The sequence below is a fragment of the Sus scrofa genome, chromosome 6 (assembly GCF_000003025.6).
Source record: "Sus scrofa isolate TJ Tabasco breed Duroc chromosome 6, Sscrofa11.1, whole genome shotgun sequence".
NCBI lineage: Eukaryota > Metazoa > Chordata > Mammalia > Artiodactyla > Suidae > Sus > Sus scrofa.
In genome coordinates, this window is record NC_010448.4 from 162,758,049 (window position 1) to 162,777,448 (window position 19,400).

General features: G+C 40.2%; 1 protein-coding gene across 2 annotated transcripts in view; it reads left to right on the plus strand.

Moving 5' to 3' along the window:
* The window catches only part of AGBL4 (ATP/GTP binding protein like 4), a 1,262,788-nt gene that overhangs the window by 804,554 nt on the left and 438,834 nt on the right, over positions 1-19,400 (plus strand). The gene's annotated exons all lie outside the window — the stretch shown is intronic.

Here is a 19,400-nt window from a genome sequence, read left to right on the forward strand (position 1 = left end):
AAAATATATATATATATATATATATTTACATTCATATATATTTTTATATGTACGTGTGTGTGTATCTTTAGTCTTTCCTTGCTATATTCTCTGCTTCTATAATTAGTCCTAGATCAGAACCCTGGTGACCTTTCTAGACTCCTCTTCTTCCTCATCATATATATATACATATATATATGTATATATATGTGTGTGTATATATGTATATATAGTTTTATATATATAAATAAATAAAAGGAAACTGGGGCACAAGTGATTGATTAACTTGTCTAGGAACTCACAGCTAGTACATGGCTGAACTTTGACCAAAACCTAAGTTCTAATAAACTTGCTTTCTCAGTTAATATTTACTTGCCGATTGAATGAATAAATGAATGAATGAATTGATATGTGAAATTAACTTGAATTCCCTATATTTTTTCCTTTACTTGCAGAAACTTAGGCTACGTTTCCCCTATAATTTTGCTTTGTTGAGTTGCCCAACAAACAATAATCTTGTTTAACTTTGAAAAATGAGCAAGGTCCAGATGTCCCCCGTAGGATGTCTGAGCTGTCAGTGAGCTCTTACCAACATCTCTGTACATGCTGCGTAGCTCCCCTAGAACCTCCTTGTCCTTGTTTCCCTTTGAATATCTATAAACCTGCAAGCAGCCGCCAAGTCAGAGCCTAACGGAACAGACCGTTCTCAGCCTCTCCTTTTCAGCCCTCTAGGAGGTTTCTATTTGCACCATTTTTTTTACTTGTAATTGGGACAATATATCTACATGACAATGTAAGTAGAATTTTAGTTTTTTAAAAAGTATTAGAATGTACTGGGCTTCCATGTGAATAAGAAGAAAAAAATAAGGTGAAATCTGTTATTACATTGAAAGCAATTTTAGTCTCAGAAATATCATTTTTGATGAGTAACTTCAGTCTAAAGTACTACTGATGATACACACACACACACACACACACACACACACATATATAAAACAGAAAGAAAATTTATATTATTTACTCTGTCCCACTTCTCTGGAAAGCCCCATTCTAATTCCTTGGCCAAGCACTACAACCTTGTCATCCAGCCCTGACCTGTCTCTCCATACTATTCCCTACTGCTTCTCCTCTCATACTTTACCCTCCAGTCTCCAGTCATTGTGAACTGCTTCTTAGGTCCCGAACATATCTTTCTAACTTCTCAACGAATCATCCCCTCTACCTGACAATCCTTTACTACTTATCTACCAGTGAAATCTTTGCCATCTTTAAAAGCTTGATCAGGTGTCAGCTCTTCCTTAGAGAGTTTCTTGGCTCCCACCTACACACCAGGATAAAGCTGACCACCCTTCTGTGTTGCACACACGTATCATCCCATCTATCACACTGCTTTTCTCTTTGTTTGACTTCATTTGTGTCTTATCATGGATTCCTAGGAAGGACTAAGCGAGCTATTTGGAGTTCAGGACATCTTTATAGATAAACTCTGACCCAAACCCATATTAGTAGAGATCTTTGCATTTCAGATGAGAAGGGGCCTTGGAGGACATTCAAATGTTTTGTTACCTTTATATACTGCTGAGGAAACTGAGGACCAGAAAAGGCAATAAATTGCCCAAGGCCTAATTGTACATTTAATAGCTCTTGTCCATGGTTGGGTAAATCCTTATCTTTGCCAAACTGGAGAATTCAACATTCCTTTTTGCAAAAGTTTTTTTTTTTTTTTTTCCCATGTTCTTTTCTAACACAGGGCATGAACTCTGGAGCAAGATACCTTGAGTTTGAATACCAGCTGCATCACTCATTATTGAGAAACTGATACATAGTGTATACTTTTTCTGTTTCTCACATTTTTCCTCTAAACAATGAGGATATCTCATACTATTATTGTGAGGAATAAATGAGTCACACCTATAAAGTCCTTAGAGCAGGGAATAGCACATAGGATGCACTCAATAAATGTTTCCTATCCTGTGCAGATGTAGGCAAAGGAAGGAATCAAGGTTAACTCAGATTTCTAATACAAAAACAAACAAACAAACAAACAAACAAACAAAAAACAGCATCAGATGGAAAGTAGGCCCTAGGTCACCTAACATATTGCGCAGATGTTCTTGATTGGATCCAAATGTTGCAGTTTTCATGGGTGAAGGGACTAAAACCAATCCAAAGGCACGTGAGTGAGTTTATCCATGTTTTTCCTCCTTGAACACTCATGGCACTTATAATAGAAGTAGGACCAATGAGTAGGCACAACTGTGGGTCACATTTTACCTCTGCCCATAGAAAATTTTTCCAATATTCAGAGCCGCCTAAATAGGAAATTGGCTGCTCACAAAGATAGTGAGTCCCCTTCACTCTATGCATTCAAATAGAATGTAGTGCCACTTTGGGAATCAGATGTTATAGCAGGCTCAAATAGGGTGGATAGTTGAAGCAGACAGATCTTAAGATCATTTTAACTGATTTAATTTTTTTTTTTTTTTTTGGTTTTAGGGCTGCACCTGTGGCATATGGAGGTTCCCAGGCTAGGGTCCAATCAGAGCTACAGCAGCCAGCCTATACCACAGCCACAGCAACGCAGATCTGAGCCGCATCTGCGACCTGCACCACAGCTCACAGCAACACCGGATTCTTAACCCACTGAGTGAGGCCATGGATTGAACCCACAACCTCATGGTTCCTAGTTGGATTCATTAACCACTGAGCCACAATGGGAACTCCTGATTTAATATTTTTAAAAATGTGTTTTACCTTACATTTCTCAAGTTTTAAGATTCTGTGTTTCCTTAAACCTATGTGTGTATGATTCTATGATTTCATTGAATTAACTAGCAAACCTATAGATTATGTTTGACAGCAATCTGAGTATCCATTCTACAATATCTTTGAAACTTGTTGGGAATTTTTCTATATAAAACATCAAGGCAATTTAAAAAGTCATTTCCAAGGGAGGCATCTATTCAGGACCTTTACTAAATGCCCTCATAGCTCCTCTCTATGGCTGCATTTTTAGCTTCTGTAGCCATTTAAGGAACATAATTAGAGAAAAACAGTAGCTAAAGCAAAAAAGCAACATCTTAGCATTTTGCAAGAAACCGATGTGGTTGGAGAGAAGCAGCTGCCCACTGCTAGCGTATATTTAGAATCTACCTGGGGACAGCTCCTACAGACAGAGCTGAATTCAGCCTAATTGAAGAAGTGGAAAAAAAAAAAAAGACAATTTTTTTATCACCTTTGTAACTAATAATCCGTAATACTAAAATTATGATTTATATTTCAGAGATAACTCTACTGTGTGTAAAACTTATTAGAACTTTATTGTATACAAAATTGGGAAGTGCCATAAACAACCTTTGTAATTGTTATTCAAATATTTATAGCCAATTAAATAATACTTACAGTAGTTCTTGAATCCAGGTTATCTTCTGATGTACTGCTCTTGCTTTATATTTTGCATCCCTAACTGCGCAAATTTTGTAGAACTCACCCTCTCTGGCAAATCAAATGCACTTTTAACCATTTAGGAGCCTCCTAAATCAAAACACAATGGCTTCTTACTCTTCTTATGATAAAGATTTTGGTTTGTTTTCCTGCTTCTCCTTCCCCCTCTTTGTCCAAATCTCTATTATAGTTTTCATGTACTATGTTCCTTAGCACTTACCACTGTTGAACTTTTCAGTTATATGTGTGAACTTTTGACTGACTTTCTCTCCTCAATAGACTGTAAGCTTCTGGGAGCAGAGAACATGTCTGGTTTTGCTCCTTCTTTATTTTCATTCCTTAGTTCAGTTCCCTAAAACATGGTATCTACCCAAGGCAGGTTTGTTGAAAGAAAAAATAAAATGGATTAATGAATTATGTTTTAGAATATGCCATGAGATTTTTTAAAAATAACAGTTTTAGGATATAGGTCAGTGATTTGAGGAAAGCAGAGACACTAATTTATAGGTAAGTGTATATATACCTATATGTATTCACACAGAGATAGTGAATCATAGGTCTATTTGGGATATAGAATTTGGGTTTGGGAAGAATTAGGACACAGTTTACAGGGGAAGGGAGGAGTCATTGATGCTTCCCAGCTTTTGCCAAGCAAGATTAAATTACTTTGATGCTTACTAAATAGACCTTACATGAAAATCTCTATTTGTCATGGGCCTACATTTGTTGCCAACTACCTTTTACTGCCAGGAGTTTATCTTGAGTAAATAGGTGTCTTTGGTTCTTTTATTCCTTATCCTCAAAACAAAAACAAATGGACCACAAACATTAGCCATTGCCTTGTAGAGTGACCTTTGAGAATCTTGTTTAACTCTGCTTTGTACAAGGGCATGTTTCTGTGTGGTTGGGCCATTTAGGTTCACTTAGGAAAACAAAAACTACTCTAAGTATTTCAATAGAAGAAAATTGTTACCAGGTATGGACAGTGAAAAGAGCAAAAGGAAAAACTCTGAGATAATAATTGCAGGAAGCTATCACTTCCGGGATTAGGGCAACAGAAGGAATGAGTTGGAGTTCTCTGAACCTAAAAGATTAGAGAGGGACTTGGGTGGCACCAAGTTCATTATTTGAGAAGGGGCTGTGGCTGGAGCCTCTGAGAGGTCATGAAGAGTTGGTTCTAGGAGTATAAACAACAACAACATCAACAAAACAGGAAACTAGAGATTCTATCCTCATCCTGCCTTCCAACTTCCCTTTAGCAGAACCTGATAGGAAAAGAAATCTGGGAGATGTAGTTCTCAGTATCACAGAGCAGAATATAGCAGGGTGGGTTTGGAACTGGAAGACAACAGGTAAATAAATAGTTGACTCAGTCTGTCCCTCTGGTTACTTATGTCTATGCATTCCCTTTTACATATATTTGAACTTCCGTAAAATAAATATATCAATTTCATGCTTTATAACATCAGAAGATGTGGAGTTCCCATTGGTGCCGTGGAAACAAATCCGACTAGGAACCGTGAGGTTGTGAGTTCGATCCCTGGCCTTGCTCAGTGGATTAAGGATCCAGTGTTGCCATGAGCTGTGGTGTAGGTCGCAGACACTGCTCAGATCTGGCACTGCTGTGGCTGTAGCATAGGCCGGCACTGTAGCTCCGATGCCTGGGACTCTCCATATACCGCAGGTGCAGTCCTAAAAAAAAAAAAAAAAAAAAAAAAAAAACCCCAAACATTAGAAGATGCAGCTAATTTTATACACATAAAGATGTTCTCTCCACAAAAGCAGAAGACATGAGGATCTAAGGTTACTGCGTCCATTTCTGGGGGAAGTTGTGTTATACATTTTAGTCACAGTACTATTTAAATAATATGAAATCTAAAGGTTAACTTAAAAGGTATTCACCAACACCACTTTATTGAACTTTATATAAACTTTATATGAACTTATATGTAAAATTTTAAGTAAGAAGAAAGAGGGAGGAAGACATAAATTCACACACACACACACACACTCCTGATAAGTAAGGAGGAAAAGATGTAGAGTTATTACAGTACTCATTTCTGCAGTTGGGCAAAGGGTGCAGTGGTAGTTATAACTTCCATTTTTCATGACTCATTCCATTTCCCCCTTACCCTAAGCAAAGTTCTCAATTTGGGATTTCTTTACCTGGTGGGGTGACTCAAACCTTTATTTCTGAAGGTTGAGCATCCTCAGTGAATATTTATTAGATTGTACTTCTCCATTAACTTTTTTTTTTTTTTTTTTTTTTTACTTTTTAGGACCACACCCATGGAAGTTCCCAGGCGAGGGGTCAAATCAGAGCTACAGCTGCCAGCCTACACGGATCTGAGCCGCATCTGCAACCTATACCCCAGCTCACAACAACGCCAGATCCCTGTCCCACTGAGCGAGGCCAGGGACCAAACCTGCATCCTCATGCATACTAGTCAGATTTATTCTGCTGCGCCACAATGGGAACTCCTCCGTTAACTTTTATTATTGGACACAGAAGTACTAAAAGGCGTCCTAAAGAACCTTCTGGGTTCCAGAATTATGTTTTCTTGCCCCCATTATGTTATAGCAACCCAAATCCCATTTAGTGATTGGAGTCAATCACCCCAGCCAATAAAGGAATGTGATCCTTTGCCTTTTGGTTTAGTAGCATGAGGAATCCTAAATAGCCAAGTGGTAGCCTTAGCTTCCACTTCGGTGGAAGCATTATCATGTGCATTTAGGACCTAAGGTTCCTAAAGCAGCAGAGAAAGTTGTGGGATGAGAAATTGAATTTCTGTGAGTAGATTGTTAAGCGAAATAGGAAAGGAACCAATCTCATTTCCACCCCTTGACTCTCAGATGCATATATTCTGCCTGTGTGACAAACATATGTTGATCACACGGGTTCAAAGCACACATGATACTTTTTAAGAGAAAACTCCACATTTTCAGTTTCCCAACTGGAACTGGAACTGAGTCTTTGTTAGAGCATTCCATAAATCTATCAGGCCAATGACTTCTGAGAAATGAGTTATGTATTAAATATATATAAGCTCATCACAGACATATATTTGCAGCGAAATGAGTTTATCAAATTAATACTATATGGAATACCATATGGTAAATAAGGAATTCTGCAAATCCGTAGATTCATGGTGCTGGCAGAAGCACTGAGAATTCAGATGCATAATAAATGTGCATTCCTGTGACGACAAATTACTGCCCCTTTCTTTGGAAGAAGTCTACTATTATCAGCCTGCCACCAGGTGACTGGCTAGGGGTGACTGGCTGGGGCAGAAGTGTTGGTCTCTACTACTGGCAGATTAAATGCTCAGGAAAAGACCACGTTGCAAAGCCTTGAATACCCTCCATCCCTGCTGTCATGGCCTCTTTGTAGGTAGACCCGCTGAGCAAGGCCTTGGGTTAGGAGATTGACTAACATCCACAGGATATATTGTCTTAAGCTGACTATGGAGATGCTACTCTGCAGTAGGTGCTCTTTGATGAGCGTTCACTTAGAATGTAAACGCTCACATTCTTCCCGTTCCAGTGGTTTTGTCCTCACACTTCTTGCCCAATTCCCCTTGACAATAATCTTCCAATCCTGTTCATTCCAAGTCCCCGTTTATCAAGACAAACCATTAGCCTATGAATCAGTGAAGACCGTCTCACTGGCCACCTCTCTGTTCAAATAAGGTGTACAACCAAATATGACCACCTAAAGAATTTCCCTTTATTATTGTCTTCCAAGGACAACCCTGATGGGGTGATTGTAAAACTATAGCCACCCACTTCTGATTGATGCCAGCATGTTGCAGAGGATAATTTGTAAACCAATCCCAAGTTGTTTCGTCTTCAGTGAGTTGGTTAAAAAGAACTTCCTATGAGGCCATAGGTGGACTGAAGGAGAGGATGAAATGCCATAGAAAGAGGTGCTGTAGGAATCCAGGTCACCTGTTTATGCAGTTTACTTGTGCCTTCAAGCCTCCTAGAGCCTTATATATCATCAATACCACTTATATACCATTTTCACTTATTGGTGAATTCTGAGCCTAAGCTTACTCTGACTTGGTGGGTCAGATTACACACAGTTTCTGATAGGCAGTCCAGGCTACATGATCACTCGATGTCCCAAGGTCATATGTTTAGTGTTTATTAGGGCTTACTATTGTAGGTTGTAGCTGTTTCTCAAAAGAGAAATAGTTACCTGCCAAAGAACATATGATTTTTCTCTTAACTCTAGAGATCTACTCTGTGGTTGTCCTGCTGGACCTTGCCAAAAGCTTCATATAGCATTCCTAGTCACCATATATTATTTTGGATCTCCTGAGTCAGAAGGTCCAAACACAGAGGTTTCACTGCAGCCTGGACCTACTGCCTAGCCTTCTCTTGCTGTGAATTCCAGTCAGATGAGCAGCACTGCAAGTTACTCAGTGAATGGATCAGAACAATATAGTCAAAGATGGTGTGTGTTTACCTCCAAAATCCAGAAAGGCCCACCTATTATCGTGTTTCTTTTTACAGGTGAATAGTACAAAGTGCAGCAATTTCACTTTGGAGGGGCTATTCCAACGTGGTCCAGACCCCTAGATGCCTTGGCAATTTCACTGAAATGATGGGATCCAAGATTTTTATGAGGTTTATCTTTCACTTTCTGTCGCACATGTTTCTTCTAAAGAGACTGTGGTGCGTGCTACCCCTCCTGGTTATACTGTAGTTATCGACACTATGTCCGCAGTGGAATGATCTGTGGGATGTCAAGATGATCAAGATCTCTGCAGACTAGATGACGATGAACAGGAGGAGGACTGAAATAGCCCTGAGGAAAGCTAGGAAAGGAATGCCGTTGTCCCTGTCAGGTGAAAATGAACTGCTTCTGGTGGTCCTTGAAAACTAATAAGGAGAACGGCATTTGCCAAATCAATAGCTTATATAAGGTACTGGGAATAGCATTGATGGGAGCCAGTAAATACATCACATCTGGAACAGCAGCTGCAATTGTAGTCACCACCTATTTAAATTTATAGTGTTTTATAGTTATCCCTCAAGATTCATCTACTTACTCCATAGAGCAAATAATACAAGTTAAATGGAGGAAGTGATAAGAATGTCCACTGATTCAATTCCGTTTTGGTTCATAGATCTCTCCCCTACCAACCTTTTAAAAACCAAAATTTAAGAAATCTATCTGGTCTTGATGATTGTTGCGATATAGAATGTGGCCTTTCTTATCACTGGATTCGTATCTCCTCATCAGGTTTACACAGAAAGTGAAGTTGTATATTCCAGCCAGACCCATTCCAAGTGTGACAGCAATCAGAGTGTTCTTCACACAAAGACTGTAATTGACTGAGGGTCCCAGCTACTGCACAGAAATCCACTGCTGTGTTTTCACTGAGACCATGCTTTCTGCGGGTTACTCCCAGCACAGATTGAACTCACTTGGAAGGAGTCCTGGTAACAGGGACTCCTCTGATGGGCACGTTTGGCTCAGGGACTCCCTGTTCACCTTGCTGATCTTTTTTAGAACTCATTAGTTTAAGACACTTTTACCTCAGCTTCCTTCCTTCTTTCCCCTGCTCCTTCATTCCAGGTCCTGCCTTGAGTACCTGCGTCACAGTCCAGCAGTTTTCCCATTTTCCCACAGGTCCCTCCTCACTTTCTGTCACAGGCATTTCCCCTGTTAAACTTATTGCACATCCTACCATTCTGATGTCATATTCTTAGAGCCCCTGGATTAGCACACTGAATCTGTAATAAAGTAAGGTGAAATCTTCTCTAACCTGCACTTCTTTATTCTCTGGGTCACACTGAACAAACCACAGGCACACAAGACTCCAAAGCTACCACCTCTAGCAGGAACTGCTGCTAGTTTGTCTTCTCCATGCTTGACTATATTATTTTACACGTGAGGATGACCGTTCGTAGGCTGCAGTATTCTGTTGCAAGTTGCCCTTCATTTTCTTCCTCTTGATTTCGGTTCCATCTGGTGTTTTCCAGGATGCTTAGATGTTTATTGGACGCTAAAACCATTGATTGGGTACAGTCAGGTGTGTCTTGGGATAGAGGTTGTTGGGCAGACACTGAGGGAAGAAGTGCTGTAGCAATGCTCATGAAGTAGAGAAATGGCTTCCAGTGTGTTGGCTCTTACAGCCCCTTAGTCTCGAGAGATAGTGGTCTAGAAATGAACTGGTTTTTCCACCTTCCTTCAGGTGGGAGGGCCTGTTCTATTTCTTGAGGCAAAACATAAGTAGGTTACTGTTTCTTTAGCCCAGCTCTGTCAGTTATTAGAGTTCATAGAAGTAACTTCTAGTTTCTGGCAATAAATTGATTGCCATTCTAATTCTGCACATTCTAAGTTCTTGTTATTTCTTTGTCTTTCCTGTATATTTTATTAGGAGGCTTGAAGAGGCTGCCAATAGGGCAATTCACACTGAAAGCTGATATTTCTATAATTAATTGGCCCAATAGATTCAAATATATAGATCCAATAAATAGATCCAAATATAAGATAACTTCATCTGTGTTTTATTTTCTATGCCATATTTCAAAAAGATAGCTTGGCACTTTGAAATTACAACCATGAACAGTTATGGGAATATCACTAAACAATTTAGTGAATTTTTTGGTTCCATTCAGATCAATTAAAAGGAAAAAATTGCTTGAAGTCTTCTCTGGCACCCATACTTTAGCTTTTTTCCCATGGTTCATAGGTACCTTCCTAACACACACACACACACACACACACACACGCGCGCACACACACACACACACACACCCACACACACCCATGGACTAGAGTTGGAATTAGGTGCCCATTAAGAGAATGTTTTAAGTTTGGCAACTTTGGGATAATCACTTGATCTTTATGAGTCTGGTAGAATATGGTATGTTTTGGGGTTAAGCAAAATATGAACCTTCTAGATGTTCCTGTTGTAGCCTCTTACTCTCTAACTAATAATAGTTGCCCCACAAATTAGTTCTCTTTTCTATCCAATCTAGAATTTATTTTTCTGTTGATCCACAACGTTTCCCAAAAATAGTGTCTTCAAAGAATAAACAAGTCTTTCTAACCCTCCTGTCTTATCACTTATCTTCATCACAGTTAAGCCTATTAATCTTATTTGCCATAGATTAACTTTTGGCTAACACTTCCTGTTAAAATAGAGGTTCAAAGTTGGGATTTATGAATCAGATTTCATCTATACCATAGGTATGTCATGTAACCTCTGGCAAATCAGTTAACCTTTTGGAGCATTGGTATCTTCACCTATAAAATGGGTTAATGAAGCCTACTCCACAGAACTGTTGTGACAATGAGATGAGGAACCATATATGAAGGACACTGGGCAGTGTCTAGGATAGAGAAGTCATACCAAAAATAAGCTAAAAATAAGACACAGCTGAGCCCTGATCCTGGTCATGGCCTGGGAACTAAAATCGGATCTTAATCTCTGTCCTCATCCTACTGGCTATTTCACATTTCACACTATTTTACTCATGAGAGGGTTGGATGCACTCAATCCATATTCCACCTGGACTATCTCCCTTTAGCTTTTGTACCTGTTCTGCATTCAGTTTAGCTTTCCAGAATGAAAGCAACCAGGTGTGGGGGCTTAACATGAAACAATCACCTTGACACAACCTAGAGAAGGCTAGCATTAGAAAGGAACTTAAAGGCTCCAATATCTTAACCCTTTATTTTAAAATGAGGAAACTAGTGTCCAAGAAAGGCAGAGCATCTTGACACAAGGGCATTCCAAAAGAAAGCACAAACATAGGCCTTGAACATTCATTCTCTCAGTGCAGAGATCTTCCCAGCATCATCGGTCTGTACTGGTTGAGGAACACGTGGCAGAGAGGAGCCCCACACAAGCCCCCTTGTTTCCCAAGGAAGGACACACTGCCCCAGCCTTAGCTACTGCAGGAGGAGCAGACTTTGTACACAGGCATCTGTCCATGGCCCACAAGCAAAGCAAGCTGCCCAGCAGCCGTGTGCACGTCTTTTTACACTTACACAGTGAAATGCACTGAACTTCAGAATCTCATTCTCTGGACTTTGATAATCTGTACACCTGTGTAATCATCCCAATCAAGATTTAGAATATTTTAATCATCTCAAAGTTTCCCTGTGGTTGATTCTTCGTAGGCAACTCCTCTTAATTCTATGACCAGATTAGTTTTATCTGTTTTTGAACTTCATATAAGTAGAGTCATATGATATAACGTCTTTTGTGTCTGAGTTCTTTCGGTCAATTATCCATGTTGTTGAATGTATCAATAGTTTATTCTGTGTTCTTTTTTCTCTGAATGTGCAATAGAGATCACATCCCAAATCTGTCATCTACTGAGTGACTTGGGATAAGCCATGCAACCTTTTTTACACTTTAGCTTCCTTATCTATAAAACTGGAACAATACAGTCTACCTCTTAGGATTGGATAGGTACCTCTTAGCACTGTCTGAGACACAGTAAGTGCTCAGTACAGACAGCTGTAACCATAGAATCTGTGTGTTCCTCTCACTCTAGATATCACTGTGAGCAACTCTAGTTTTCCAGACGAGGACAGAGAGGCCCAAGGCATTACTTCCAGGAATAGCACTCAAGGCCTACGGATGCCCTGCTCTGTGCTGTCCTACTGCTCCGTGTTTACTTCACACGGAGGCTGAGTTAGGCTACTCCAAATAGTAGGCAACTGAAAAGTGCTTTCTTTCTGAGGACTGTCAAAATACTCTCCCTATGAGAACCTAAATAAATAGTTTTCTGAAACCTTTCAGATTTTTTAATAAGTCAAAATACACTTTTCTGACAGCATAATTGCTTTTCATAGCGGGGCCTTAAATCTGCACTATAAAAGAATAATGCAACAGTAGATCATTTGTGAAAACTTAATGAAAATGGAGTTAGGGAACCTCAGAGTCACTAGACCTTGAAATTCACTTTCAGAAACTAATTTGCAGTAAATGCATGAGAAATATATTTAGACATGATAAACTTCCAGGCTGGTGCTGAGCAGGTGTGGAAGTTTATCTTGATTAACTCTTCTGTTTTAATTAATGCCAAGGAGCAAAGTGTAGGGATCGGGCATTCTGTCGGTGGGAGCCATTGGGAAAAGGATCGCCCTTCCTTTTCTGGGTTCTGGCTCAACTCGGCAGGACCGTTTGCTGTGGAGGATTGTCAGAGCATTTAAGACACGACACTCGCTTTTCTCCTTTCTGGTGCGAACCTCATTAATAATAACAATTAAGTCTACACTTTTTTTGGAGCCAGGTCACTACATTGGTTAAGTACATGCTGTGGCATCAGACTACCTGGATTGAATCCCAGCACTATCACTTTCAAGCTATATGATCTTAAGAAAGTAATTTAAACCTTCTATGCCTCAGTTTCCCTATCCGTAATATAAGGATACTCATAATCCTCCAAGAGCTATGTTGAAGATTGAATGAATCAATACAAGCGATATGCCTAGAACCTGCCTGGCATGTAGTAAGCATTCAATGTGTATTACCTATCTTGTTTTCATTGCAGTGTAAAAGTAGGCAAAGCGCATTCATATATGTTTCTACTGAACCGTCATGACAATCCTATGAGGTAGATATTATTATTCCCATTTTAGAGTAAGGAAACTGAGACTCAGAAAGGGGTAAATTTTAATGGGCTGATGCAGTGGAACAGAAGAATACTGACCTGTGACCTTAGTCCACTCGAGAGCTGTCTAGAGTCTCGGTCATGAATGTGCGTATACACCATCTTAAGGAAAGCCCACAAGTTCCTGAAATTTCATTGTCTGTATTGAGAGACTTCGCAGTCACAAGTTCCTACAGTAGTCAAATCACCACTCTCCTAAACACTGCAGTGTCCCAAGTTCATTTCGATTTTCTTCTGCTCTCATAAGCCACCCGCTCCTCAAAGCTCAGCGCAGTCCCTGTGGAGGAGAGAGGAGGGTGGTCCTTGCCTGGCTTTGAAGCCCCAGGTCCTGTTATTGAAATGTGGAGGGTTTTTCTTTCTTTCTTTCGACTTAGAAGAAAGGAAATTCTCTCAGCCAGAAGACTGAGCTGCAATATGTATCCACGGATACAAAATACTTTAAGGAAATGGTTTGAGCCTGGAATCCAAAGGTTTTTCCTCATGCTACCTGGATTCGAATCTTGGTTTTCTGGTACATGATAGCAGGACAATGAGCCACAAGAGCATGATGACAGCCACCTGTTCTCGGAAGTAAGGAAGATTTTTCCTGAGGGGTCAGTCCAGCAGCTCCTTTGATTTCAGGAAATCCTCCCAGGAGGTAGATAGGGTAGGGGTCATACTCAAGAAGTGGCTTATCCTGGGTCTGGAAGTTTTTCCACCGCCTTCAGGAAAGTATGTGCTGGGGCTGTTCCCTTCCCTCTCTGACTTTTAGCTTCTATGTCTCTAAAATGAAGGCTTTCAATCAGAACAGTTATTTTAAAGATTTTTTCTAAAGTAAAGGAACCCTTTTCTCAAACAAAATCTCATGTAAAATATAAAAACTAGTAAAAGAAGAACTATCTAGGTTGAAATGGAGGGTTGTAGACCTGGTTCCTTTTTGTCAGGAGGGCATCCTGGAGTTATTCTTAAGAGTTTGTGTTATTTTGGTGGTTGTTATTTCGTGCAGTGGAGAAATATGACTTAGACATGCTTTAAGGCCTGCGCTGCCAGGAACAGACCCTGTACTGGCCATAGACTCTGAAGGGGGGCTACTTATCTAGTTATCATTTTTTAGACACTAGGCAGCTGACTTCAAATGTTTATTGCATTTGCATGTGTGGGGAAGCTCCTCTCCCCAACACAGGAAGGGTACTTTTAACTATGAAATGAAAAGGGATAATACGGAGGGAGGAAAGAAAGAGGAAGGGAAGAAAGAAGAAAAATTAATACCAATAGTTCAGCACTTTACTCTTATCAAAGCTATTTCATGCATATTCATTCATTAAATCTTTGCAAATCTCTCCGAGGCAAGTCGAAGTGTTTTTATTTCCGCTATAATGTTGAAGAGACTGAGGATTTCATAGCTGTTTTTGCAACAAAGAGCTGAGAGAAATAATAGCCAATAGTGACAGGAAGAATTGGGGAATAGCTTTTGAAGAAGGAGGCTGCAAAGAGTATTTGAGACAGAGAAGGGATCGGAGAGTGCACCAGGCAGAGAAGCAGCATGAGCAGAGGATCAGAGGGCTGACCATGAATAATGCAATAGGAAATAAGGAGTGGCCTCTGTGTATAATGGCAGTAGCTAGTTTGACCAGTTGTCTCATGAATCCAAACACATGGAAAGTTCCTAATTTGGAGAATGAGGAAGTTTGAAAATGATCAGAGAAAACTCTGGAGGAAGAGAGGGTGGGGAGAGACCACAAGTTGGGGTTGGTATTTATTTAATTTTATGCTACAAGATTCTATATTTTCTGGAAAACCAACATGACACATGTTTGAATTTAGCTTGTTAAATTGCAAAGTTAAGTCCGTGTTATTTTGGATTCTGAGTCCAAACATTTGCTTGATATTTTCCACACATCTTCTCTGCTCTGATTGGAGCACATCAAAGTACAGGTCTCTCTTGATGCTGGGCAGGACTTCTGCTGAGTGCTGTCTGGTTTTCTTTAAATGCCACCAGGAGGATGGTATTGCAGGCTTATGAAAGACAATAGAATTGACTTGGAGATGAGATGGAGACAAATTTAGGGAGGCCAAAGTAAAGAGGCACGACACCTGGGTCCCAGGTTTGTCTCTGCCGTGGACCCACTGCGTGGCCTTGACAAGGCCTTTCCCTCTGGGCCTCACCTTTGCTGTTTGTGGAATGAACAGTTGGGCATTTGAGAAGTCAGTAAAATGGGGAAGGGAGAGATTCCAATCATTTCTCATCTCCCCCACCATTAGCACTCTAGTTCAAGCCCCAATCGTTTGGTCTATTGGAGATAACTTTTTTCTTAGCAGAACCTTCCTTCATCCCTGTATCCCTGCATGCTAAACCGCACACAGCAGCCAGATTGTTCCTTTTCAAATGAGAGTCAGATAATTTCATTTCCCTGTTCTCAGCCCTTGGTGGCTTACAGTTCACCTGAACTGTGGCTTGTGAGGCCTCACGTGATCCGACCCTAAGTCGTTCCCTTAATTTATTGCCTGCATTTTCCTCCTTCCTCACTCTGCTCCAGCAGCTTGGCCTTCTTGCTATTCCTTGGACCCCTGGGAACATTTCTTCCTGAGGGTTGCACCTGTTCTCTCCATCAGATTTCTGACTCCAGATTTTCATGTTTTTCTCTCTCTTCATTTAAGAAGAATAAAACAAAGGTGATCTAAACCCAAACAAAACAAACCAACCACACACAAAAAAACTAAACAAACAAAAGTACAACAAACCTTAGTCAACTGATTTGCCTGGCAAGGAATGCACGCCAAAGGAGAAAGTTTCCCGGTATATGTAGTAGAAGATCTTTGAGGCTGGTGGCTCTGTGTTTTCCTATCTACGACTCCAAAGCCTGTAGAAGAGCACTTCACCTCTCCTAATTTAATAGCACCCTTAGGCTTGGCGCTTCAGCTAAGCTCCACACTTTGTGTTCTGTGCACATGTGTACCCATGTCACACATTCTTCCATTTTCTTTTTTTTTTTTTCATTTGTCACTGCAAGTCTTTTTTTTTTTTTTTTTTTTTTATTTTCCCTCTGTACAGCAAGGGGGTCAGGTTATCCTTAGATGTATACATTGCAGTTACAGTTTTTTCCCCCACCCTTTCTTCTGTTGCGACATGAGTATCTAGACATAGTTCTTAATGCTATTCAGCAGGATCTCCTTGTAAATCTATTCTAGGTTGTGTCTGATAAGCCCAAGCTCCCGATCCCTCCCACTCCCTCCCCCTCCCATCAGGCAACCACAAGTCTCATCTCCAAGTCCATGATTTTCTTTTCTGAGGAGATGTTCATTTGTGCTGGATATTAGATTCCAGTTATAAGTGATATCATATGGTATTTGTCTTTGTCTTTCTGGCTCATTTCACTCAGTATGAGATTCTCTAGTTCCATCCATGTTGCTGCAAATGGCATTATGTCATCCTTTTTTATGGCTGAGTAGTATTCCATTGTGTATATATACCACATCTTCCGAATCCAATCCTCTGTCGATGGACATTTGGGTTGTTTCCATGTCCTGGCTATTGTGAATAGTGCTGCAATGAACATGCGGGTGCATGTGTCTCTTTTAAGTAGAGCTTTGTCCGGATAGATGCCCAAGAGTGGGATTGCAGGGTCATATGGAAGTTCTATGTATAGATTTCTAAGGTATCTCCGACATTCTTCCATTTTCAACATCTTTTTCCTTCTGCCTGCTTGTTTTTCTACCTGTTTCCTGCTAGAAAATGCCCACTGTGCATTTTCTAAAAGAGGGCATCTCCTCCAGAAAACATTCTCCGAACCCCTCCATGCTAACTGTGCTATTGTCTCCTGTTACCTGTGAATCTCAGTCCCTAGCACACCCACCAAGGGAGCCCTTACCATGCAGCTGTGCGGTGGTATGGCTGCTTCTCAACTACCTGCTCTACTAAATTAGGAACTTCTTGCCTCAATAATAGGGAATCCTGTCATTATCGCTGTTGTATTTTTAATGCTGGGTATATTGTTGTATTTTAAATATTTGTTGATTTAAGTATTTTAGCAAATGTAAATGAATGAGTGAATAAGTGATGAATGAAGTTTGATGATGAAAGTGATATGGGGTAGGGACAGCAGAGTTATAATGACGGTGATGTAGTAGTGATGGTGGCATCCCGTCTACAGCAGGAGAGTGAAACAGGGATAGCCCTGGTCTTGTGCTCAGGGAGTTCTCCACCATTTCATTTGATTTGTTAGAAAACTCTTTAGGTGAAGGGGTGTGTGTGTGTGTGTGTGTGTGTCTGTGTGTGTCCCCAGGCTAGAATAATCTAAAATACATTTTCTAAATTGAACACTACAACATGGCTCCTTTCTTAAGGCTGGCTCTTTTGTTGGACTTGTCAAAGTCAGCCGTGAGGTTCTGACAAGGAGAGGACCCTTCCCTTTACCCACCACGTGGCCTTAATTGGACTCAGTTTTGATAAACAGGGCATGCGAGTTATAGTTTTGGTAAAATTTTTCTGTCTTATGTATAGCAGGGTAATAAAATGCATGTTGTTGTGTTAGACGCCTTTAAACATTCAGCATCTAGGAATGACTAATGACTATATTCCTCTTCTAGTCCTAGCTGACTCCTGGTAGGAGAAAAAAGTCTCTTTCAGCCTTTGCCCAATGTCACTTATTACTGCCATTATAAATTGAAAACATTTTTCTGCCATAAAATTCCCTGTGATGAATTGTACCATAGGCATTAGAGTTTTTTCATCGTTTTCTTCTTGATGAGCTGGCAAAATAAAGAGAATAAAACGGGTATATTCTTTTCTTTTGGAGAAATCCAATCTCCACAAATGACCCCCTTAAGACTCTCAATGACTGTTTGTATGGATTCTGATCTTAAAAAATCACCCGACTTGGGGGCTTGAGTGTGTGTATTATCATGCAGTTAGTTTATTATTGAGCAATAGTCTGTCTGAAAGTGATTTTGAGGATGACTTCATTAGCAGAACTACAGAAAGCTCTCCTTAAGTGATTTGAACAAGGAAATTGAAAGGGAATTTAGGACTTTTATTTAAAACAATGCTATCTTGGGCCCTTTTTCCAATGCATCACACCTCGTTACCTGAGCAGAGATAACACACTTGATTGCCCACATTATCTTCTTTTTGAGTTAGTCGCACATTGGCAATAGAAGAGAGTTTGGGCTGATGTCCATTCTAAATACTAAGTGCCAGGAGCTGTGCAAAGGGCTTCCTGTATCAAATCCTTACAACAATTCTATAAGAAAATATTACGTGCATTTTATAAATGAAGAAAATGAGGGCCAGAGTACTTGAGCATTTGAGTAACTTGTCGGAGATAACATAGCTAGTTTAAAATGAAGCCCAATTCCAACTCAAGCCTTTTTTCCCTGTAAAAGCTGTGTTTTTTCCTTTACAGCATGCTGCCTCCCAAATATGATTCAATGGAATGGACTAAGAGGTTGCAAATAATAGAATACTTTTCTAATCATTTAGTGGTTATTCTTTTGGCTACTCATGTCTGACATGGCAGGTTGGACAAGTGTAGGCTCCCAAAATGTCTTTAGGTAGGCAGATATACATTGTTTCTACACGAAGGCCCTCCGATGGAAGAAGCAGAAGACCCCTGCTCATACTCCCTGCTAATTATGCCCTGACTGCATCATCTTCACCCAACAGAACAAAGACAAAACAGTACCTAATGCTGTGTGGGAATGTCTGTTTGCATATCTGTCTCCCCCTAGACTATGAGCTCTTTGAATACAGGGATCTGGTCTGATTCATTTCTGCAGGTGTTTACTGGGTTTGATGGATAAATGGGTAAGTGGATGGAGAAATTTGAGGTTGAGAGACAGGGACTTTGAGAACATCAGAATTTAAGGGATGGGTAGATTAAGAAAAATCAGAGCAGACCAAGACAGCATAGTCAGAAGAGGAGGAAGGAAACTAGGAGAAAGGAGTGTCAGTAAAGCCAGAGGTGAAGGGACTTTTACGGAGGGAATGGGGAAAAACATCAAACACCAAAGTAGTGTTCAATAAATGAAAGAGGAGTGAGATGATTTAGCATTACTGGGATCAACAATTAGCTTATTAAGAGAGATTTCAGGGAAGGTGGGAATGGAACCAAATTTAGGTTAAGGAATTGGGCAAGGGGAAGTAATAATTACAGACAACTCTGAAGGAATATATGTGAAGCTAAAAGATGAGATATTCACTTGGGGAACATGTAAAAGGGGAAAATTCTGAGGATTTCAGGTTGCGAGACTTTAGTATACTTGTGAACTTCATTGAAAAAGCAGACACTAAGGGGCGAGGTGGAGAACATGAACTTTGGCCCAGCTATGAAGCCTCTCATTGGGACCCTGGCAGT